This window comes from Macaca fascicularis, chromosome 18, assembly GCF_037993035.2.
Source record: "Macaca fascicularis isolate 582-1 chromosome 18, T2T-MFA8v1.1".
Lineage (NCBI taxonomy): Eukaryota > Metazoa > Chordata > Mammalia > Primates > Cercopithecidae > Macaca > Macaca fascicularis.
The window spans coordinates 69,475,368-69,499,960 of NC_088392.1; the positions used below are offsets into that span (position 1 = coordinate 69,475,368).

The following is a 24,593-nucleotide window of genomic DNA, read 5'->3' on the forward strand; positions in this document are numbered from 1 at the left end:
CCATTCTCCTGCCTCAGCCTCCTGTGTAGCTGGGACTACAAGCGCCCGCCACCTCGCCCGGCTAGTTTTTTGTATTTTTTCAGTAGAGACGGGGTTTCACCGTGTTCGCCAGGATGGTCTCGATCTCCTGACCTCGTGATCCGCCCGTCTCGGCCTCCCAAAGTGCTGGGATTATAGGCTTGAGCCACCGCGCCCGGCTATTTTGTATCATTGTATAATTTCCTCCCGCTACTTACTCCTTCAGGTTCTAAGGGAGAGTAAGTTCCAGTTGGTTTCCAAAAGCCCCAGCTTAAATGGCTTCCTGGCAATTTTGATCTTAAAGACTGTCTTTTTAAGCTGGCCAGAGCAGCTGGCAAAAAGAGAAAAAAAAAGATTATGTCGGCTGGGCGAGGTGGCTCACGCCTGTAATCCCAGCATTTTAGGAGGCTGAGGCGGGCGGATTACGAGGTCAGGAGATCGTGACCATCCTGGCTAACACAGTGAAACCCCGTCTCTACTAAAGAATACAAAGAAGTAGCTGGGCGTAGTGACGATCCCAGCTACTCAGGAGGCTGAGGCAGGAGAATGGCGTGAACCCAGGAGGCAGAGGTTGCAGTGAGCCGAGATTGCACCACTGCACTCCACTCCAGCCTGGGCGACAGAGCAAGACTCCGTCTCAAAAAACAAAACAAAACAAAAAAGACTGTATCTTTTCTTCTTTTTTCTCTCTGTCTCTCCTTTAGTACCTAGAACATATGCAGAAGGTGCTTAGTATACTCGTGAGCAATGAATACATAAATAGAGTGAGTGTAGAAGAGACTTAGGAAAGTCTGGGTAGTGGAATGGGAATGCTCTTCTTTGTTAGAAGGTAATAGATACCTCAGCACTGGGACATCAGCAGTGACAATCCTGCGTCACAGTTGGTGAGAAGCAGCAGGAAATAAGGGGGAATGGAGGCAGAGGCAGGCACAGAGGCAGTTCAAGGAAATGAAGGCAAACTGTGGTCGTGAGACCAAAGACAAGGAGAGCTGGGGAAGGGAATGATGTCATCAGAACAACAATAGAGGAAGATGGTTTTGGCAGCAGCTTTTGAATAGACTTTGAAGAAAAAAATCAGAGAGAGGGGAAAAAGGAAACGGGAAAGGGAAGTCTGTTGAGAACTCAGCATGACATTTGGAGTGGGTGGAGAGCTTCCTGTATAGCTTGATGTTTGGAACATCTGGTCACCTCTTACAATAACAAAACCTTAGAAACTTCAGCTTTCTCAAGTGGCCAGGTTAGAATGAGTATGAATTCCATGGCCAAACCATCATTGCCGGAAGACCGGAATATCTAAAGAAAGAAAAATTCAGATGGAAACTGACTCAATACTGAGAACACCCCCACTAATTCTTCGATGTAAGTGTTCATATTTGTAAATGTATATATGCTTTATTTTTGGAATACAGTATTAGCTTTGTATTAAATTTAAAGCGTTAAGTCTACTTTAATTCAATTATCTCAAAGGGCGAAAGGTAACCAACAGATTTACAAAGAAAGCAATTGTTTTCAAAGCTTATGATTTTTACAACCCATTTGTTGCATTAATTTTTGCTGGAGTCCATACCTTGTTTCATTTCCAATACTGGCCAAAATTATCCACAACTCAATTGTGCCCTCTAGTGTTTATTAGCATTTAGTGATGGCCACTTTGGAGGTTTTTGGAGGTTTTTTTTTTTTGAGACAGAGTCTTGCTGTGTCGCCCAGGCTGGAGTACAGTGGCGTGATCTCAGCTCACTGCAACCTCTGCCTCCCGGGTTCAAGCCCTTCTCCTGCCTCAGCCTCCTGAGTAGCTGGGATTACAGGCATGCACCACCACAACCAGCTAATTTTTGTATTTTTAGTAGAGATGGGGTATCACCATGTTGGTCAGGCTGGTGTCGAACTCCTGACCTCATGATCCACCCGCCTGGGCCTCCCAAAGTCCTGGGATTACAAGCGTGAGCCCCCGCACCCGGCCTACTTTGGAGTTTTAAAAAGTGATCCCACAGAACCAGACTCTTCTAATGGGCAGGGAAGCTAATAATGATTCCCACATTGTCATCTTTAGGTCACTTACCATAGCAATCAATCTCAGTGCCTTAAAAAAATGAAGTTTTTTTCTCACAGAAGGTTTAATGCGGGTTGGCTGGGCTTCTCTGCAAGCAATGTCTTGGAGATCGAGGCTTCCTGCATTTGGCGATCCCTAGCACCTTCTCACCTGCCATGACAGGGTAAGAAAAGCATGGAGGAGGCACACTTGATTTTAACTGCTTCGGCCTGGAACTGACACATGTCACCCTGCTATTTCCTATTGACTAGAACTCGTAACCTGGCCCCAGCCCAGTGGTAAGGGAGCCAGGAGGACGTGGAGAAGCCTGTGAATTTGTTCTGGGAGCACTCAGTGCCTCTGTTAAAGCTTCCGCCAGAGCAGCTAGGAAACAAGCATAATGGATATTCTAGCTTTATTATTTTGGAAAACAGTTTTTATTTGAGATTTTCCAAAAACAAAGTATTCAATCAGAAAGAAAGAATAACAATGGTAATTTTTTTTTTTTTTTTTTTTTTTTTTGCGATAGGGTCTCGATCTGTCACCCAGGCTGGAGTGCAATGGCATGATCTCAGCTCACTGCAACTTCTGTCTCCTGGGTTCAAGCGATTCTCCTGCCTCAGTCTCCCGAATAGCTGGGATTACAGGTGTGTGCCACCGCACCTGGCTGATTTTTGTATTTTTAGTAGAGAGAGGGTTTCACCATGTTGGCCAGGCTGGTCTTGAACTTCTGACCTCAAGTGATCCGCCCACCTCGGCCTCCCAAAGTGTTGGGATTACAGGCATGAGCCACTGTGCCTGGCCTAATTTTTGCATTTTTAGTGGAGATGGGTTTCACCATGCTGGCCAGGATGGTTTCAAACTTCTGACCTCAACTGATCCGCACACCTCAGCCTCCCAAAGTGCTGGGATTATAGGCGTGAACCACCACACCCAGTCAGATTTACTTTCCAACCTGACTCTGGCATAACATTAGGAGACAAGTAAGGAAAGCAAAATATTTTACCCCCAAACAAGTTTATTTGCTATATTTTGAAATGACTCTGCAAAGCTATTTTTTTGTGGGGGAAAGTTTGCATCTGTAAAGGATCTCTATTAACTTAGCCTGATCTTTTTCTTCCAGACCCTCCCAATCCTAAAGAGATTATCTAAAATCTGAATAGGAAACATTTGTCATCCTATTATCTCCAAGGGCAGCCACTATAAGACTTCAAAAGAACTTTGGTCTCCACAATCTTCTTTTTTTCTGAGATGGAGTCTTGCTCTGTAGCCCAGGCTGCAGTGTGGTGGCCCAATCTCGGCTCACTGCGAGCTCCACCTGCCGGGTTCACGCCATTCTCCTGCCTCAGCCTCCTGGTAGCTGGGACTACAGGCGCCTGCCACCACACTTGGCTAATTTTTTTGTATTTTTAGTAGAGACGGGGTTTCACCATGTTAGACAGGATGGTCTCGATCTCCTGACCTCGTGATTTGCCCATCTTGGCCTCCCAATGTGCTGGGATTACAGGGGTGAACCACTGCGCCCGGCTCACAATCTTTATCTTAACCTGAACATTTCTTTTCTATCAATCCCAGGCCTTTTTTTTTTTTTTTTTTTTTTTTTGTGACAGAGTCTAGCTCTGTCACCCAGGCGGGAGTGCAGTGGCATGATCTCAGCTCACTGTAACCTCCATCTCCCGGGCTCAAGTGATTCTCCTGCCTCAGCCTCCCGAGTAGCTGGGATTACAGGCGCCCGCCACCATGCCCAGCTAATTTTTGTATTTTTAGTAGAGACGGGGTTTCACTGTGTTGGTCAGCTTGGTCTCGAACTCCTGACCTCAGGTGATCCACCCTGAGGCCTCTCAAAGTGCTGGGATTACAGGCATAAGCCACTGTGCCCAGGCCAATCCCAGGTCTTCAAAGTCAACTCATTGTCAACCAGAAAATGTTCAAATTCACCTATAGCCTGGAAGGCCCAGCTTCGTGTTGTCCCACCTTTCTGGACCAATCCCATGTATTTCTTAAATGTATTTGATTGATGTCTCATGCCTCTCTAAAATGTATAAAACCAAGCTGCACCCCAACCACCTTGGGCACATGTTCTCAGGACCTCCTGAGGGCTGTCTCATGGGCCATAGCCACTCATATTTGGCTCAGAATAAATCTTTTCAAATATTTTAGAGTGTGACTCTGTTGACAATATGGAGGTGCTGTAGGATGTCAGGCACATTATTACCAGCTTCGCCGTGTTTTTGAAAGTTTTTATTATAATTCTATTGCTAATAGTATGGTTAACCTCCATATAATAATACAGCAGTCCCTCCTTATCTGTTCAGAATACATTCTGAGATCCCCAGTGGATGCCTGAAATCACTATAGTACCAAACTCTATAGATACTGGGTTTTTTTTGTAGCTATAGACACAGGCATATCCCTATGATAAAAGTTAATTTACAAATGAGGCACAGAAGAGATCAACAATAACTAATGATAAATAGAACAATTATAACAATATGCCAGCATTCCTACCCTTGTGCTTTGAGGCCATCATTAAGTCAAATAAAGCTTAAGTGAGGGAAGTGACTCCCGTAAGGGCGCAAAGCAGCGTGGCCGGGGTCCGAGCTGAGGTTCTGTCCCCGCTGGACTGGCACCCCAGCTGGACTGGCACCCCAGCTGGACTACCCCCATGGAACTCAGCGCCAATTACCTCCAGGAGATGCTGCAGCGGACCCGGAGGTGGAGCACGTGGAGGTGGAGGACACGACCTTCAACCGTTGCGCCTGTAGCTTCCTGGTGGTGTCAGCCAAGTTCGAGGGGAAGCCGCTGCTTCAGAGGCACCGGCTGGTGAATGCGTGCCTAGCAGAAGAACTCTCGCACACCCATGCTTTTGAACAGAAAACCCTGACCCCAGAGCAGTGGGCCCGTGAGCAGCAGAAATGAGGGACTGGATCCTGCACAGTCATTAAATTATAAATCTGGACCAAAAAAACCCCCCAAAAAACTTTAAATGAGCACACACACTTCAGAACCATGACAGTTGATCTGATAACTGGGCCAGCTACTAAGTGATTGATGGGCAGGTAGTATAGACGGCACGGAGACACTGGACAAAGGGATGATTCACAACCAGCCCCAAGCAGGATGAAACAGGACAGCAAGAGATTTCATCACGGTTATCAGAACAGCGCGGGAAACTTAGGAGTTGTTTATTTCTGGAACTTTTCTTTTTTCTTTTTTTTGAGATGGAGTCTCACTCTGTTGCCCAGGCTGGAGTGCAATGGTGTGATCTTGGCTCACTGCAACCTCTGCCTCCTGGGTTCAAGTGATTCTCTTGCCTTAGCCTCCCGAGCAGTTGGTATTACAGGCACCTGCTACCACACCCAGGTATTTTTTGTATTTTTTGTAGAGACGGGGTTTCACCATGTTGGCCAGGCTGGTCTTAAACTCCTGATCTCAGGTGATCCACCCACCTCAGCCTCCCAAAGTGCTGGGATCACAGGCATGAGCCACAGGCCAGAAGGCTGTATATTGTATTTATATGACATTCTGGAAAAGATAAAACTATAGCTATTAGGCACTGTTCTAAGTACTAGACACAGACAATACATGATGATGCTAGTCTCTGAAATAGAAAACAGGAGAAAAAGCAGGATAGCAAAGGGGGAAATGATTACTTCAGTGTTGGGTATGTTGGGTTTGAGATGTCTGAGGGAAAGCCAGTGGAAGTGTGAATGGGAGGCAGAACTCAGGAGCACTGCCAGGGCTGGAGATAGATTTGGGAATCAATAACATGTAGGTAAGAGTGGAAGCTGTGGAACAAATGAGATTCCGGAGAGAGAGGGAATGCAGAGTGTCCACTTAGTCCAGCTCCAGCCCTGAGCTGAGCCAAAGGGATAAGCAGTAATTAGCTAGGAAAGAAGGTGGAAGAGTTCATTTCAGGCAGAGGAAATAGTGATGGCAAAGAAACCTGCAGGTCCCTGGGGCCAACTGAAAAAGCACAGGATCTGTACATTTAGAAAGGAGGGCTGGGTGTGGTGGCTCACACCTCTAATCCCAGCACTTTGGGAGGCTGAGGTGGGACGATGGCTTGAGCCCAGGATTTTGAGGTCAGCCTAAGCAAAACAGAAAGACCCCCATTTCTACAAAAAATAAAATAAAAATAGCTGGGTGGCGTGTGCCTGTAGTCCCAACTACTCAGGAGGCTGAGGTAGGAGGATTGATTGCTTGAACCCAAGATTTCAAAGCTGCAGTAAATTATGATTGCACTGCACTACAGCCTGGGTGACAGAGCAAGATCCTATCTTAAAAAACAAACAAACAAACAAACAAAAAATGCCGGGCATGGTGGCTCACGTCTGTAAATCCCAGCACTTTGGGAGGCTGAGGCAGGCGGATCATGAGGTCAGGAGATCGAGACCATCCTGGCTAACATGGTGAAACCCCGTCTCTACTAAAAATACAAAAAAAATTAGCTGGGCGTGGTGGCGGGCACCTGTAGTTGCAGGTACTCAGGAGGCTGAGGCAGGAGAATGGCGTGAACCTGGGAGGCGGAGCTTGCAGTGAGCCGAGATTGCGCCACTGCAGTCCAGCCTGGGCGACAGAGTGAGACTCTGTCTCAAAAAAAAAAAAAAATTTAGAAGAGACTTTTTTTTTTTTTTTTAAATAAAGGATTACAGCCTGCAAGGTGGCCGTTCTGACAGGTTGGGAAGTGTAGCCTCCAGGAGAGGCTGAAAGACCGGCTCTTCAAGGGAGACAGGAATTATGCTGAGGGGGTTGGCCAAACATACATATTCAACAGGTTACAGGAGGAGCTATGAATGTTCATGAAGGGGGTCCTGAAGCATGTGTGATAAGCAGACGTGCATGTTACATGTGACCCATGTTCACTTTGGAGCGGAGACTTAACATTTAAATATATTACAATTAGGGCCTATACATCAAAAGGTGAAGCAGGGACATGGAGCCTCTCAAGTGCACAGCTTCTGTAAACTGGCCAGAACCAGTCCACAGTTGGTGGCCTCTTACCAGGAGAAAGTTACAGAACTCAGTCTCTGGTCCAGTTAAAGCTGCAGTGATGGCTGGTGGAATGGGGAATCAGTCTAAGTGTCTGATGGTGGCTGAGCTGCAACTGCTTCAGCATTGCTCATCTCAAGGCCAGTGCTTGTTTAGTTGCTAGAGAAAAAGAAAACCCTGATGGCAATGAGAATGTAGTTTATTCTTTAATTCTAGGGAGTACATGATTTACTCCTTGCCTGGCATGGCCTTAGGTCCTGTTTATAATGTGCTATCTTATTGCCACAAAAAGTCCATTGTGTCAGGATTATGAGCTCCATTTTAACATCAATGCTGGTCAGATTTTGTGCCTAAACTGCAAAAGGGAAGGGATATAATGAGGTGTGCCTGCCCTCCCATTCTGTCATGGCTAGGAACTCAGTTTTTTAGGTTTCTCACCGGGCATGGTGGCTCCCGCCTGTAATCCCACCACTTTGGGAGGCCGAGGTGGGTGGATCACCTGAGGTTGGGAGTTTGAGATCACCCTGGCCAACAGGTGAAACCTCGTCTTTACTAAAAACACAAAATTAGCCAGGTGTGGTGGCACATGCCTGTAATCCCAGCTACTCTGGAGGCTAAGGCAGGAGAATCGCTTGAACCTGGAAGGTGGAATTTGCAGTAAGCTGAGATCACGCCATTGTACTCCAGCCTGGGCAACAAGAGTGAAACTTCATCTCGAAAAAAAGAAAAAAAGGTTTCTCTGGGGTTCCCTTGGCTAAGAGCAGGTTCATTTAGTCAGTTGAGGGGCTTAGAATTTTATTTTTAGTTTACACTGGCAACTATTACTCTACTTCTGTCTCTGTGAATTTGACTATTCTAGTACCTCATATGAGTGGAATCATACAGAATTTATTGTCAGTGTCTGGCTTATTCAGATCAGTGGTTCTTTTTTTTTTTTTTTTTTTTTCCCTGAGTCAAGGTCTGGTTCTGTTGCCCATGATGAAGTCCAGTGGTGCAATCTTGGCTCACTGCAACCTCTGCCTCCCAGCTCAAGTGATCCTTCCACCTCAGCTTTCTGAGTAGCTGAGACTACAGGCACACGCCACCACACCGGCTAATTTTTGCAGAGATGGAGTTGCGTCATGTTGCCCAAATTGGCCTTGAACTCCTGAGCTCAAGTGATCTGCCTGCCTTGGCCTCCCAAAGTGCTGGGATTACAGGCATGAGCCACCACACCCGGCCTCCACAAGTGATTTTGCTGCTCAATCAGGTTTAAGAACCATTGATCTGAGGTTGGGCACAGTGGCTTATGCCTGTAATCATAGCACTTTGGGAGGCTGAGGTGGGCAGATCACTTGAGCTCAGGAGTTTGAGATCAGCCTGGCCAACGTGGTGAAACCTGTCTCTACTAAAAATACAAAAATTAGCCAGGCATTATGGCGCACGCCTGTAATCCCAGCTACTCGAGAGGCTGAGGCAGGAGAATCACTTGAAGCGGAGGTTGCAGTGAGCCAAGATTGTGGCACTGCACTCCAGCCTGGGTGACAGAGCAAGACTCTGTCTCAAACAACAACAACAACAACAACAAAAAAACACTTTTGGAGCTTTGAAAACCTGCGAATGCCCGGGCTAGGCAGCTAGCAATTCTGACCTACGTGGTCTGAGGAAGGCGCCAAACATCTGCACCAGAAACAGCAAGTGAGAATGCCTGTTGTAGAAGTAGAAGATGGGAGGGGAATAGCATCTTGTGGGCTGCAGGAGGAGAGGCTGAGACAGAGGAAAATAGCAGTGACAAAGCACCTCTGAGGTTTGGAAGGACGAGGACCAGAGAGAGCCACTTGGTCTGGCAAACAAGGTTTTATCAGAACCCTCAATACAGCAGTAGAAGAATGAGGGACGAATCATTGGTGAGCAAGTCCTCTGAACTCTGGAGAAATTGGAAGCAAAATTACGGGTAGAATGGGAAGGTTTAAAGGATGGATGGAGATACGGTTAAACAATTAGGTAGAAGGAATGGAAATAGAGGGACTTGATGTCTGAGAACTTCTATTTTCTTTTTCTTTCTTTTTTTTTTTTGAGATGGAGTCTTGCTCTGTTGCCCAGGCTGGAGTGCAGTGGCGCAATCTCGGCTCACTGCAACCTCCGCCTCCCGGGTTCACGCCATTCTCCTGCCTCAACCTCCCGAGTAGCTGGGACTATAGGTGCTCGCCACTACGCCCGGCTAATTTTTTGTATTCTTTAGTAGAGATGGGGTTTCACTGTGTTAGCCAGGATGGTCTCGATCTCCTGACCTCGTAATCTGCCTGCCTTGGCCTCCTGAAGTGCGGGGATTACAGGCATGAGCCACCGCGCCCGGCCTTTTTTTTTTTTTTGAGACAAAGTTTTGCTCTTGTTGCCCAGGTTGGAGTGCAATGGTGTGGTCTCCACTCTGCAACCTCCGCCTCCCGGGTTCAAGTGATTCTCCTGGCTTAGCCTCCCAAGTAGCTGGGATTACAGGTGGGTATCACTGTGCCCAGCTAATTTTTGTATTTTTAGTGGAGATGGGGTTTCACCATATTGGCTGCGCTGGTCTCAAACTCCTGACCTCAGGTTATTCACCTGCCTCAGCCTCCCAAAATGCTGGGATTACAAGCATGAGCCACTGGGCCCGGCCAAAAGAGCTATTTTCTAAATGGCACTTCGGGCACAGTCACCAGAGCCCCATGGCACTGGTGACCAAGAACATAGGTTTTACAGCCAGATGACCTAGGCTCACATTCTCAGTCCTTTGATCTCTGTTCTTCTGATTCTCATCTGTAAAGTGGGGATTTTTTTTCTGCCCTGTAGGACTGTTGCAAAGGTTAAAGGAGTTAGTCCCTATGATGTTTTTGGAACAATATCTGGCATGCAGTGAGCACTCAGTTTTGTGTTAACAGTGATAGAGGCAAGGAGTGGGTTGGATGGCCAGGTCATCTCTGTGAGGCATGGAAAAAGGAACCCACTAGAGCTGCAAAGCGGTGTTCATAGTGTCAGCGGCCCAGCTAAAGCTGGAAACCATTAATTTTGTAACATAACCAACTAGTGACTATTTTATTTTCTTAGCAGAACTCAGCAACAGGAAGAAGCCAAGGCAAGGCATTAGCCAGGGAGGTGGGGCAGAAGGGCCAGGGGCTGGAGAATTTCAAGTGATCCTATGACTGTGGCCACATGGTTCAACTGTGGTCCAGGTCAGGGTTCGTAAACTCAGAGGTCAGGGGGACATCAGGTGTCTGAACCCTGGCAGAGTCCATGGGAGATTTAGAGGCTGTGGAGGTGGTGGAAATGCAACAGGGAAGAGAATTATGACCAGAGAGAGAACGTCAATACGACAAGCACGTTTGAGGGCTCCTGGCTCAGAGTTTATTCCACTCCATCAATCATTTTCTTCTTTTTTTTTTTGAGACAGAGTCTCCCTCTGTTGCCCAGGCTGGAGTGCAGTGGCGGGACCTTGGCTCACTGCAACCTCCACCTCCCAAGTTCAAGTAATTCTCCTGCCTTAGTCTCCCCAGTAGCTGGTATCACAGGCACCTGGCTAATTTTTGTATTTTTAGTAGAGATGGGGTTTCACCATGTTGGCCAGGCTGGTCTCAAACTCCTGGCCTCAAGCAATCCACCCGCCTTGGGCCTCCCAAAGTGCTGGGATTACAGGCGTGAGCCACCGCGCCCGGCCCATTTTCAAACTCTTCTGAGGAACCTGGTGATTCTTCAGCGATGCCTCAGGAATGATTCTTTCAATCAGGGCGACTCCATTTTCATTTGTTAAGACGTGGGGACCTGGGTGGGGTGGATGGGGGCAGTGAAAAAAGTATATTTTATCAACAAAATTTCACTAAAAAAAGTGGTGTTGCTTGTTTTTTTGTTTCTGGTTTGAAAACCACTTTGGTTTGGCCGGATGAACTCGGGTTTTACAGTGAGGAGGTGTATTAGTCCGTTTTCACGCTGCTGATAAAGACATACCCGAAACTGGGTAATTCATAAAGAAAAAGAGGTTTAATGGACTTACAGTTCCACGTAGCTGAGGAGACACGTCTTACGCGGCGGGCAGACCAGAGAGAGCCAAGAGGCAGGGGAACCTTCTTATAAAACCGTCAGATCTCGTGAGACTTATTCACTACCAGGAGAACAGTACGGGGGAAACCGACCCCCATGATTCAATTGTCTCCCACCGGGTCCCTCCCGCAACACCTGGGAATTCTGGGAGCTACAATTCAAGATGAGGTTTGGGTGAGGACACAGCCAAACCATATCAGGAGGCATGGTTCTGTCTCCTCCAAACTAGCAGTGTAGTTTGGGCTAGGTCCTCACCTTCTTGGGTTCTCAGTGCTCGTTTTGGGAAATGGGCGGGCTGCCCTAGCTCTTTCTGAGCTGCCTTCCCTGAGGGCTGGAGTGGAGTTTACAGCTGTGCAGCGTCTGTGGAGCTCTGCGGGCGCCACCTTGTGGTCAAAACTGGCAGTGCTGTTAGCGGGCTCAGCGGGACGTGGGAGCCCAGGCAGCTTGCCAGATGAGCTTCTATTTACATCAGAGAACAGTCTCTCCAGGGGACAGGGTGCCCTATCCAGGGTAAGAGAGCTCTTTTGTTAGAATAAATTCAGGATGAGCTGAACATGGCATAGTAGCCAGAATCTCATCATGAAAATCAGAATAACTCATCCACATACGTGAATAATTTATGGCATATGCAGCCTGTTGGAGAGAGAAGGCTGATACAATTAGTCAAAACTTACTTACAATCAGCTGACTTCAATTAGATTTTCCTTTATTGAAATAGTGACCTTGAAAATGACTTCATTTTCATATTCAGGCCTATCTCATGTGTTTCCCAGAATAGTGATAAAACTGATCTGATGTGTGTGCTGTTTACATCCCAGCACTTGTTGAATGGAGATGAAGTCAGGGTCACTCTACAATGAGCCACGACAGCCTCTTTTATCTCTAAATAATTTTAAAAATGGCTGATTGGTAATATTGGAGAGCCAGGTGTATGATTCAGAAGGGTTACTGGAACAAAAAATTCTGAAAATGGCCTTGGATTATTAATTTCCTATCCATGGGCATAGAGGGTGTCTGCAACAAAGGCTCTGTCACAAAACAAATGACATAAAATGATAATAGAGCGGAACTGGGAGGGAGTTTTTCTGTCATTGTGTTAGTCCTTGAACCCTCAAGGAAAGAGATAACAATGCCTCTGGCTTTGGACTACAAATACCCACTCCCTTTGTTTAACTCCTACTTTTTTTTTTTTCCAGAAAAGTTTCAGACTAAAAATGTACACTCCAAAGAGCTAGCTTCAAAAACTCCTTGCAAGAGCTCAGTTCCTTTACATTTATGGTCATTTCATTTTCTTTATGAGAAACTTGTGGATTAAAAACTATCAGCTAGGTGTGGTGGCTCATGCCTGTAATCCCAGCACTTTGGGAGACTGAGGCAGGAGGATCCATTGAACCCAGCAGTTTGAGATGAACTGGGCAAGATAGGGAGATCCCACATCTACCAACAAAAAAAAAAAAAAAAAAAAATTAGCCAGGTGTGGCAGTGCATGCCTGTAGTCCCACATCCTCGGGAAGCTGAATTAGGAGGATCTCTTGAGTCCAGGAGTTCAGGGTTCATAGTCTCAACCTCCTGGGCTCAAGCAATTCTCCTACCTTGGCCTCCCAAAGTGCTGGGCTTACAGGTGTGGGCCACCTGTCTTTAAAAACATTGTCTGAAGACACCATCCAGGGTAGCAGTGGATGTGGCCCTGTGTGTCTTGTCCAGCAGTTTATTTTCACAGCCTAGAACAGTGACTGGTACATATAAAGCTTTCACAAAATATTTAGTGAATGATGAAGTATTTAGTGAATCTTCATCTTTTGACTCTCTCTTCAATTGGCTTCAGTGACACTATTCTCCAGACTCTCATTCTTCCTCTTTAAAAGTCCCTTTTTCTGTTTTTTTTTTTTTTGAAAATGGGAGTGTGTATTTGTGTGTTTGTGTGAGTTCTTGTTTGCCATTTACTGAGCCCCTCCTAAGTGCCAGGCACTGTAATAGTTTGCATACATTTTACAGTGTAATCCTCTGAATGACTTCATGACATCGGTAGTTTAAATTTCCATTTTACATGATGAGCCCATGACTCAGAGAAGTTAAATAGTTTGTCCATGTTCTACAAAAAGGAACAGATTCAAACCCAGAGACACTGGTGTTCAGAGGTTGAGCTCTTACTCTCTGATATTATACTGACTCTCCTCTATCATGGCTCTTGAAGTTTTACCTTCCTGAAGGTGCTGTCCACAGTCCTTATTTCCCTAGGGAGTATTATTCTCACCCAGGGATTCAATGACATTTTTATGCTGATGCATGTGAAGTCACTGTGTGCACTGCCATTCGACACCCATGCCCACTGGACATCTCTAAATTCACGTCCCATAGGCCCTGCAATTTATCAACACCCACATAACACGGGAATTTTACCTACTTCCAGCTTCATCCCATATTGCTATTCTACTTGGTCAGGGCTCTCCAGCCACACCATCCTCCTTTCTGTTCCTCAAAGATGTCAGACTCATTCCTGCTCCAAGGCCATTGCACGGGCTCTTCTCATTTACCAGAATATACTTTTCATTGCTTATTTTACAGCTGACTTCTTCTTGTACTTTTTTTTTTTTTTTTTTTTTTTTGATATGGAGTCTCGCTCTGTCGCCCAGGCTGGAGTGCAGTGGCGCGATCTCGGCTCACTGCAAGCTCCGCCTCCCGGGTTCACGCCATTCTCCTGCCTCAGCCTCCCGAGTAGCTGGGACTACAGGCGCCCACAACCGCGCCCGGCTAATTTTTTGTATTTTTAGTAGAGACGGGGTTTCACCGTGGTCTCGATCTCCTGACCTTGTGATCCGCCCGCCTCGGCCTCCCAAAGTGCTGGGATTACAGGCGTGAGCCACCGCGCCCGGCAATTTTTTTGTATTTTTAGTAGAGACAGGGTTTCACCGTGTTAGCCAGGATGGTCTCGATCTCCTGACCTCGTGATCCGCCCGTTTCGGCCTCCCAAAGTGCTGGGATTACAGGCTTGAGCCACCGCGCCCGGCCTTCTTCTTGTACTTCTTGTCTCAGCTGAATTGCCATCTCCTTAGAGAAACTTTATTGACCATCCTACCTATGAAATTCTTTCTCCTGTAGTTTTTCCTGATCACATCAGCCTTTATAGTTATCTTGCGTTTTGCTTGGTTGTAGTCTATCTGCTCCTATCGAAACATATGTCCCTTGAAGTCATTTGTTCAGGCACATATAAATATTTGTACAGGTCGTGCCCTGTGCAAGGACACCTAGCTGAGGTGGGTGCATGGGCTCAAATCTAGTCTGCCTCCACTTTCCGACCAGAAGGGCTGTCTTTAAAAACATTGTCTGAAGACACCATCCAGGGTAGCAGTGGATGTGGCCCTGTGTGTCTTGTCCAGCAGTTTATTTTCACAGCCTAGAACAGTGACTGGTACATATTAGGCTTTCACAAAATATTTAGTGAATGCTGAAAGGGAGTAATGTAGCTGCAAGACAGGTTTTTGTTTTCGTTTTTGTTTTAGATGGAGTTTTACTCTCGTTGCCCAGGCTGGAGTGCAATGGCACGATCTCGGCTCACTGCAACCTCTGACTCCCTGGTTCAAGCGATTCTCCTGCCTCAGCCTCCCCAGTAGCTGGGACTACAGACATGAGCCACCACTCCTGGCTAATTTTGTATTTTTAGTAGAGACGAGATTTCTCCATGTTGGTCAGACTGGTCTCAAATTCCCGACCTCAGGTGATCCACCCGCCTCCGCCTCCCAAAGTGCTGGGATTACAGGCGTGAGCCACCGTGCCTGGGCTGCTTCATTATTTTCTAGTATAAAGGTAGCCTGGCCGGGCGCGGTGGCTCATGCCTGTAATCCCAGCACTTTGGGAGGCCGAGGTGGACGGATCACAAGGTCGGGAGATCGAGACCATCCTGGCCAACGTGGTGAAACCCCGTCTCTACTAAAAATACAAAAATTAGTCAGGCATAGTGGTATGTGCCTGTAATCCCAGTTACTTGGGAGACTGAGGCAGGAGAATTGCTTGAACCGGGGAGTTGGAAGTTGCAGTGAGCTCAGATCGCTCCACTGCACTCCAGCCTGGCGACAGGTGGAGAATCTGTCTCAAACAACAACAACAACAACAACCACCACCCCCGCCCCCCGAAAAAAAAACCTGTCCTGCAGCTACGTTACTCCCTTTCGTTCATTCGTGAAATATTTTATGAAAGCCTAATATGTACCAGTCACTGTACTCCAGTCTGGGCAACAAGAGCAAAACTCCATCTCAAAAAAAAAAAAAAGAAAATAACCAAGCAGTCCTAACATTTAAAAATCTTCCAGTCGTATGTAGAGTAAAACTGAAATTCTTTACATGGGCAGGACCTGCCTCCAACCTATATCTGCAGCCTCATTTCACACCTTGTTTGCTGTGATAAATTGCTGTGGTTCTAACTCTCAGATTTCTTTTGAAAAATCGAAACCTGACTATAAGCACAGAGCTCACAAAACACAGGGAATGCTGTTTCTTGCTACGTTTCAACTTGCAAGAAGTAGTAGTTTGTATTTTGGGCATTTTTTCTAAATTTTTTTTTTTGCATTTTTTTCCCTGTCATGGAATTTCCTATCAATCTATCCTAGGATGGCTTCTAATGAGACTCCTCAGCAGAAAACTGCCTGGTAACATTAGTTCCCTCGGGTCATGTGATCCCCGTCAAATTTCCCAGTGAATGTTTTCTTGTCAATTTCTATTTGAATACTCAAAGTGGGAAATCTGTATGAACTCTGAACTTCTTTGACATGCTCTTTGACAGCTCTCTCCAGCCACTTAGCCTTTTGAATTAATTCCTCCTTAGATTTGCCTTTGTGAATCATCCATGTCTTTTTTCTTTTTTTTGAGACAGAGTCTCGCTCTGTCACCCAGACTGGAATGCAGGGGTGTGATCTCAGCTCACTGCAACCTCTGCTGCCTCCTGGATTTAAGCGATTCTCCTGCCTCAGCCTCCCGGGTAACTGGGATTACAGGCACCTGCCACCACTCTGGGCTAATTTTTTTTATATTGTTATTTTTAGTAGAGACAGGGCTTCACCACGTTGGCTAGGTTGGTCTCGAACTCCTGACCTCAAGTGATCTGACCACTTCGGCCTCCCAAAGTGCTGGGATTACAGGCGTGAGCTACTGCACCTGGCCCGATCCAGCTCTTTCAGTAGATTTTAACCCTTACTTAATTTCATTCCAGCAGTCAGATCACCATGTACGTCTGGATGACTTTTTATTTCTTCCTCTCGTCTCTCCATTTTACAAATGTTGTCCACCAGTCCAGGTGAGACCAAGGCCTCTCTCACCCTGGTTGTAACAGTAATGCGGCCACTGTGGAATCACTTTCTTTCAAGCTCCCTGGGCAAGTGATGAGGTTCTTATTTATTTTATATTTTATTTATTTATTTTTTAGTGATGAGGTCTTGCTATGTTGCCCAGGCTGTTCTTGAACTCCTGGGCTCAAGGCATCCTCCTGCCTTGACCTCCCAAAGTGTCGGGATTACAGCTGTGGGACACCGCACCAGGCAGGAATTCATTTCCTCCTGACTAAACTTCCTCTTCTGAAATGTGATAGGAGGGGCAGCAAATGCAAAAATCATGACCCTCTCAACTTCCTCTTGGGCTTTAATCAGATCTGTTTACAAAGGAACAATTTTAGGAAACCAAGCCAAACCAAACAACACCCCGAGCCGAAGTTTTAGATACTTTCTTATTCGCTCTTCTGGCAAAGTAAGTGACGGGGATGGCCGAGCTGACCTTTCCTAACATCAGGAAGATGTTATTTCTCCTGGTCCATGTTTCTGGTTAGTCCCATTTGGCCTGCTTTAATGTGCACATACTTCTTTCTGCTGTGCGTGTAGAACTCTCAGATCTCTGGAACAAATGTGATGACCTCTTAAGCCCTCATTAACTTGCTGAAGAATTTTAGGAAATGTGCACTAGGATTGGCACCGGGGTGCTTTAACCTTCAACCACAGGAATCCTGGTGTGCAGAGGCTGGACCTACGGACGATTTTTCTGGGAATACTGGCCTGACTCAAATGAAAACCATTTGGCCAAGCAAATTTATTGTTGTGAGCTGATAACACTGTGAATTAACATACAGAATCGAAGGGCTACTTTTTGAAAAGAAATCGGCAATTTAATAATCAGTCATTCTTTACCTATTTCATTTTGAGGTAACTATTTTAGACCAAATTAAAAGTGATCATTTTTCTTTGTAAAATACATTCTGTCCCTCAATATTGTTGCTTTTCAAAAGTGCGTCTGATCATTACTAAATCAAAGAGTAAGATAATGATAATAAAAATGTGAAGGAAAAGTAGGTATTTTTCTAACCTCGTGAGTAACTTTTCCAACCAAAATGAAATGGAATTTTGTTATTTTGATAAATCTTTTTAAAACTCTAGTAGTTTTCTTCTGGGTGGGAAAGCAGAACTTATACTGAGTGCCTACAATATGCTAATTGCTTTACATATGCTGTATTATATAATTATCATACTGATTATGTAAGACGTGTATTATTATCACCATTTTACTCATATGGAAACAGTTTCAAATATAACTTGTCACATAATTATTGATTGAATCAAGTGCAAATCCTGCTCTGTTGGACTCTAAAACCTCTTCCTAGAAGCTTGTTAGAAATGGGGAATCTTAGGTGCCCTCCACCAGAACTACTGAGTCACAATCTGCACTATAACAAGTTTCCCAGGTGACTGGGATACACATTAATGTACATTAATGTATATTAATGTGTATCGTTGGTTGGACCCTCATTACATAAAAATGTTTGAAGCAGAGTTTTTTTGATTGTTTTTTTTTTTTCCCCTATCTCCACCTTTTTTCCTATATACCTTTTAAGATAACCTACGAGGAAGTATGTTTAGATGCTATCATTCATTGATTTCATTGATCCTTCACACACATAACTCAGCTAAGCTTCCTAATCACCCCACAGTGTCATTACTAGCATCCCTACCTTATAGGTAAGGAAATTGAGCCTTGGGGAGATGAGAGTGGTAATGTAGGAATTGGAAAAGATAAAAATAATCCTTCTCAGGGGAAATTTAAGTTCAAAATGGTATACAATATTGCTACTTTTGGTCTTCCATTTAACGAATATTTAATAGTCAAGTATAACTAATAATGGTACTAGTAAGGAAAATTGTAGCTGTCTGAGTGCTCAGAGTTTGCTGAGCACGATATTAAGTGCTTTATGTGTTAGCTAATCAAATATGTAAAACTGTTACATAAGTGGTACTTATTCTTGCTAACTTAGCAAACAGAAAAATAAATATGAAAATGTTTGGCTTGTTTATCATGAACCAATCGCTACAAAAATAAATTGATACTTGTTGATTAACTATTTTTAGCAAGAGCATCTGCCCATCAGCCAGTGATTCTCAGTAAGGTGGGGGGTTAACCCTCCAAGGGACATTTGGAACCACACAGGGGCCCTTTCTGGCTGTCATAATGAATAGGGAGGTACAGCTGGCCTTTAGTATCTTGGAACCAGGGATGCTAAATTCTCTGCCAGTATGGGATCTGGGCACAACCAAATATTGTCCCCCCACCCCTCCCAAGTGCCAATGACACTCTCCTTGAGGAACGAAGAACTCTGCCAAAGTTTCTGCATGTATAAAACAAGTTTCAGCCTTTAAGAGAACGATACTAATTATTCCCACCCCCAAAGAGTTAGCACTTTCCATTACTAAATAATTCTTTTTTTTTTTTTTTTTTTGGAGACAGAGTTTCGTTCTTGTTGCCCAGGCTGGAGTGCAACAGTACGGTGTCAGCTCACTGCAACCTCCGCCTCCTGGGTTCAAGCGACTGTCCTGCCACAGCTTCCCTAGTAGCTGGGATTACAGGCGCCCAGGACCATGCCCGGCTAATTTTTGTATTTTTAGTAGAGATGCAGTTTCACCATGTTGACCAGGCTGATCTGAGCTCACTGCAACCTCTGCCTCCTGGGTTCAAGAGATTCTCATGCCTCAGCCTCCAGAGTAAGCTGGGATAACAGGCACACGCCACCACACCTGGCTAATTTTTGTATATATATATTTTTCGAGATGGGATCTTGCTCTGTTGCCCAGGCTAGAGTACAGTGGTGCAATCTCAGCTCAATGTAACCTCTGCCTCCTTGGTTCAAGCAATTCTCCTGTTTCAGCCTCCTGAGTAGCTGGGATTACAGGTGCCTGCCACCACACCTGACTAATTTTTGTATTTTTAGTACAGACAGGGTTTCGCCATGTTGGCCAGGCTGGTCTCAAACTCCTGACCTCAGGTGATCCACCCGCCTTGGCCTCCCAAAGTGCTGGGATTACAGGTGTGAGCCACCGTGCCTGGCAGCATTACTAAATAATTCTAATAAACTCACTAATACACAATGTACTGAAAACCCAGGGGCTTTGAGGCAATCAGGAATCCTTTAATGGCCAAAGGGACTGCTAGGGTCAGGCCCTTCTACCCAGTTTCCACCACGGCTCACAGATGAGGGCTTCTGCTTCCTCTCCACTCTGGCCAGTGTTGGAGGAAGCAGGTACAGCCCCCCTCTCTCTTTCTTCTGGGAAGACGAGTGATTAGTTTGATTGTGAGCCCAGACTATTCACCAAGGCAGGTTTTTTTTTTTGTTTTTTTTTTGAGACGGAGTCTCGCTCTGCCGCCCAGGCTGGAGTGCAGTGGCCGGATCTCAGCTCACTGCAAGCTCCGCCTCCCGGGTTTACGCCATTCTCCTGCCTCAGCCTCCCGAGTAGCTGGGACTACAGGCGCCCGCCACCTCGCCCGGCTAGTTTTTTGTATTTTTTAGTAGAGACGGGGTTTCACCATGTTAGCCAGGATGGTCTCGATCTCCCGACCTCGTGATCCGCCCGTCTCGGCCTCCCAAAGTGCTGGGATTACAGGCTTGAGCCACCGCGCCCGGCCACCAAGGCAGGTTTTACTCATCAGTGAGTTTACTGTGCCAAAGACTTCATCGTTCCTCCTTCACTTCCTACTTTTGCGGCAGCTTGGCCTGCATGCCTGCCCCAGCCACAGGCTAAATGGCCAAAGTCTTCTCGGAGCTGGGGCCTGGGCCGGTGGAAGGTGTGCGACTCCCTCGTGCTCTGTTGCCCTTTGCTCTGGCACTAGGAATGCACTGTGCATTGGGCTTTCCTTAGGCGGCAGAAGTTCCATCTACCCTAAGACGTGCAGGTGAAATGGCAGATATTTATGGGGAAAGCCATGGAAAGCTCCGCTACCCTCAGTCCTAAACCTTTCTCCAGTCCAGCTTTTGGCAGAGTTTATGTCAAGGGCTTGCTCAGCTCTTCACAAAGAGCCACTGTCTTGCCTCCTGAGGTCTTCCTGCTGCACAAGCTCCACCCGTTGGGCTGCAAGAAAGGCGCTGGGAGCGCTGAGGTGCAGGAGTCTTTGAATGGCTCACACTGTGCTGGGCACTTTCTTTACTTTATCTTCTTTATCCTTCAGAACGACTCTGGGGGATAGATGCGATCCCTGTTTCAAGGACGTGGAAGCAGAAAATTTGAGACCTTAGTAACTCCAGGCTACTTAGTGAGCAATAAAGCTGAAATGCAGTTTGTCTGGACTCTAACAACTACAGTTTCAGCACTTTGAAGACAAATGTGTTTCTCCCATGTTTTATGATACGGATTTATCAACAAAGCCCTTCTCTTTGAGTTTCTGAGTGGACCCAAAGCTGTTTTTTGAGAGAAATAATTGGTTCTGGTGGCACCCCTGAGGAAGCAGGACAGGCTTGTCTCTGGTAAGAATATAAATCACGTTTCTCCATTTTCCCAACACTCGCAATCCTGCCGTCTGCATGTCTGGGGCCTAAGACGTGTGTTTTCCTCTACTCACAACACAGAAAACTGACATTTACTCACTCACCACTACGAGTTGGTTGCAACTCAGCTTTTGATAGAAGTTTGCTTGTGACATCTGGTGAGAGAGGGAGGGAGAAAGAGAGAGAAAGGAATAATTTTAATGTGAAAGAAGATTTGTGGGAGTTATATTTGTCTAGTGTTCTACGGTATCTGTTATCTGACTGTAATATATTAGGTGACCAGGAATAATTTTTTTTTTTTTTTTTTTTGAGACGGAGTCTTGTTCTGTTACCCAGGTTGGAGTGCAGTGGCGTGATCTTGGCTCACTGCAACCTCCGCCTCCTGAGTTCAAGTGATTCTCCTGCCTCAGCCTCCCTAGTAACTGGGATTATAGGCATGCGCCACCAAGCCTGGCTAATTTTTGTATTTTTAGTAGAGACGGGGTTTTGCCATGTTGGCCAGGCTTGTCTTGAACTCCTGACCTCAGGTGATCCACCTGCCTCAGTCTCCCAAAGTGCTGGGATTATAGGCGTGAGCCACCGTGTCCATTCTAGAAATAATTTTTGACTCTCGCTCTCTCTCTCTGTGGGCATGTGTGTGTGCGTATGTGTAATCCTATTTCCCTTAGAAATATCAATATAAAAGTAACCAAAAAAACACTGTTCGGCGAAATTGTTTGTAACATCTGTCATTTTACTAGTCACTAAAGCTGCTTTGATTGATCCCGCAGGAATGACAGGTATCTCCTTTTCTCACTCTTTGGGGTCCGCCTCATGAAACTGGATGTTTGGTGGAGGAGGTCGTTCTTTTCAGATACAGAGGACTGGTTCTTTGGTGAAGGTACACAAATGTCTGGGCTTTCATACTCATTAGAATAATTATCCACTACCTTATTCGAGGTAATTATATAAGCATCCCTGTGAGAAATTCCTGCTGAAGTCCAGTTCACTTCTGTGAAACAATTCATGTACCTTATTCCATTTGGAAGCGAGCCCTCTAACTTTATATATATATATATATTTTTTTTTTTTTTTTTTTTTGAGACAGACTTTCACTGTGTCACCCAGGCTGGAGTGCAGAGGCGTGATCTGGGCTCACTGCAACCTCCGCCTCCTGGGTACAAGCGATTCTCTTGCCTCAGCCTCCTGAGTAGCTGGGAATACAAGCGCCCGCCACCATGCCCGGCTAATTTTTGTATTTTTAGTACAGACAGGGTTTCACCGTATTGGCCAGGCTGGTCTTGAACTCCTGACTTCAGGTGATCCACCTGCCTCAGCCTCCCAGAAATGCTGGGATTACAGGTGTGAGCCACTGCGCCTGGCCCTCTAACTAAATATCTTTGCTTTATGTTTTGGTTGTCAGAAAATTCAGGGCCAAATGAGTACTCAGTTGTACTGCTTGATTCCTTACAGATGCTAAGTACACATATGGTTCTTTAAAATAATCTATTATTATTATTTAGACAGGATCTTGCTCTGTCGCCTATGCTGGAGTGCAGTAGCATGATCATCGCTCACCATGGCCTCCAACTCTTGGGCTCAAGTGATCCTCCCACCACAGCCTCCTGAGCAGCTGGCACTATAGGTATGAGTCCTCATTTTTGAGTCCCTGTCCCATGTTTAATTTCAATTGTCATTTTCAGGTTTAATATTTTGTAAGTTATCTTAAGACACCCTTTCCTGTTTTTATTTTAGGCTTATTTTTTGGCAATAGGCATGGCATTTTCCCATGGGTTACTTGCTAATTTCAAAGGGCAAAAAACCCTTTAAAATGGAGACATCTGGCTTTTACTACCCCAATACAGCAATCAATTTAAAAATTACTAATAGTGGACCCATCAGGCAGTATATGACTCTTAATGTAAATGTTAACCTGAATAAGATGAAGTCTTTAGGTCTTACTTCCAGTTCCTGGAAATACAGGGGATAGAGAAACAAGCCAAACAATATCACAAAGAAATAAAGTCAAATCTGGAATGTGGGAGATTGTATTAGTTGGTATAAAAGTAATTGAGGTTTTTGCCATTACTTAGTTTTGGACTTGCTTATGTGGCCATTCCAGCCCAGACGACCTTCTAGATGACTGCCACATAAGCAAGTCCAAAACTAAGTAATGGCAAAAACGGCAATGATTTTTGCATCACCTAATGCAATGCAACTAGCCAGGTTGCCTAAAACACTTAATTTCATGAAAATAATTGGGGAGATGGAGTCTGTTCTAGAATAAAAAAGATGAGATGATGTACAGAAACTAGATTAACGTTCATTACTGGTGAGAATGTAAAATAACGCAGCCACTCTGGAAAACAATTAATGTTTCCAGTATGTGATCCAGCAATTCCGTTCCTAGGTATCTACCCAAGAGAAAATATATGTGCACGTGAGGACTTGTATATGAATGCTCATAGTAACATTATTATTATTATGATTATTATCATTATTTGAGATGGAGTCTCACTCTGTCACCCAGGCTGGAGTACAGTGGTGAGATCTCAGCTCACTGCAACCTCCGCTTCCTGAGTTCAAGTGATTCTCCTGCCCCAGCCTCCCAAGTAGCTGGGATTTACAGGCATGTGCCACCACACCCAGCTAACTTTTTTTTTGTTTGTATTTTTAATAGAGATGGGGTTTCACACGTTGGCCAGGCTGGTCTTGAACTCCTGAGCTCAGGTGATCCACCTGCCTTGGCCTCTCAAAGTGCTGGGATTACAGGCGTGAACCACCACGCCCGGCCCAGAGTAGCATTATTTGTAATGACAAAAAACTGGAAACAATCCAAATGTCCATCAACTGGTAGATGAATAAAGAAAATGTGATCTGACTGGGAAGAGAGCCTCATGCCTGTAATCCCAGCACTTTGGGAGGCTGAGGCAGGCAGATCACCTGAGGTTGGGAGTTTGAGACCAGCCTGACCAACCTGGAGAAACCCCATCTCTACTATAAATACAAAATTAGCCGGGCTTGGTGGTGCATACTCCCAGCTACTCGGGAGTCTACTCGGGAGTCAAACAAACAAAAAGAAAATGTTATATGTTCATATAATGAAATATTACTCTGCCATAGAAAGAAACAAACTGCTGATGCATGTTACAATGTGGATGAACCTCAAAAACATTATGCTAAGTAAAAGAAGCCAGAATCCAGATGCAAAAGACAACATATTAAATGCTTCCATTTATAAGAACTGTCCAGAAAAGACAAATCTCTAAAGATGGTAAGTAGATTAGTTGTTGTCAGAAGCTGAGGGTAGAAATGGAGATTAACTACTAATGGGCATGAGGGATCTTTTTGGGTGAAGAAAACGTTCTACAACTGGATTGTGGTGATGGTTGCACAACTCTGTAGTTTTACTAAAAATATCATTGGATTGTACCCTTCAAATGAGTGAATTTCATGGTAAATTACACCTCAATAAAACCAATTTCAAAAAAACATGGCAGAAGTGATGTTGTGTGAGCCCAGACCTTAAGAGGCTTTGTGCTTTTACCTTCCCTCTATGAAACCTCCCCTGAGACTGAAACAGAGGGAAACTGAGGCACCCAGCCAACAGCAGTACCAACCACTCACTGCATGTGGGAATTTGTCCCTCTTGGACCTTCCAGCCCAAATGACCTTCTGGGTGACTGCAGCCACATGAGCAAGTCCAGCAGAGGAAATGCCCAGCCGAGCTACGAGTCAAGAAAT

At 45.4% G+C, this 24,593-nt stretch overlaps 1 long non-coding RNA gene and 1 pseudogene across 1 annotated transcript; both read left to right on the plus strand.

Annotated features, from left to right (window-relative positions):
• Nucleotides 1-1,211: 1,211 nt before the first annotated feature.
• On the plus strand, nucleotides 1,212-24,593 carry LOC123570047 (uncharacterized). The gene is made up of 6 exons (XR_010582766.2): nucleotides 1,212-1,377; nucleotides 20,555-20,849; nucleotides 21,641-21,750; nucleotides 22,373-22,494; nucleotides 23,973-24,123; nucleotides 24,423-24,593. It is a non-coding gene; the product is annotated as an uncharacterized lncRNA (long non-coding RNA).
• LOC135968188 (bolA-like protein 2 pseudogene) lies at nucleotides 4,713-5,452 on the plus strand (annotated as a pseudogene).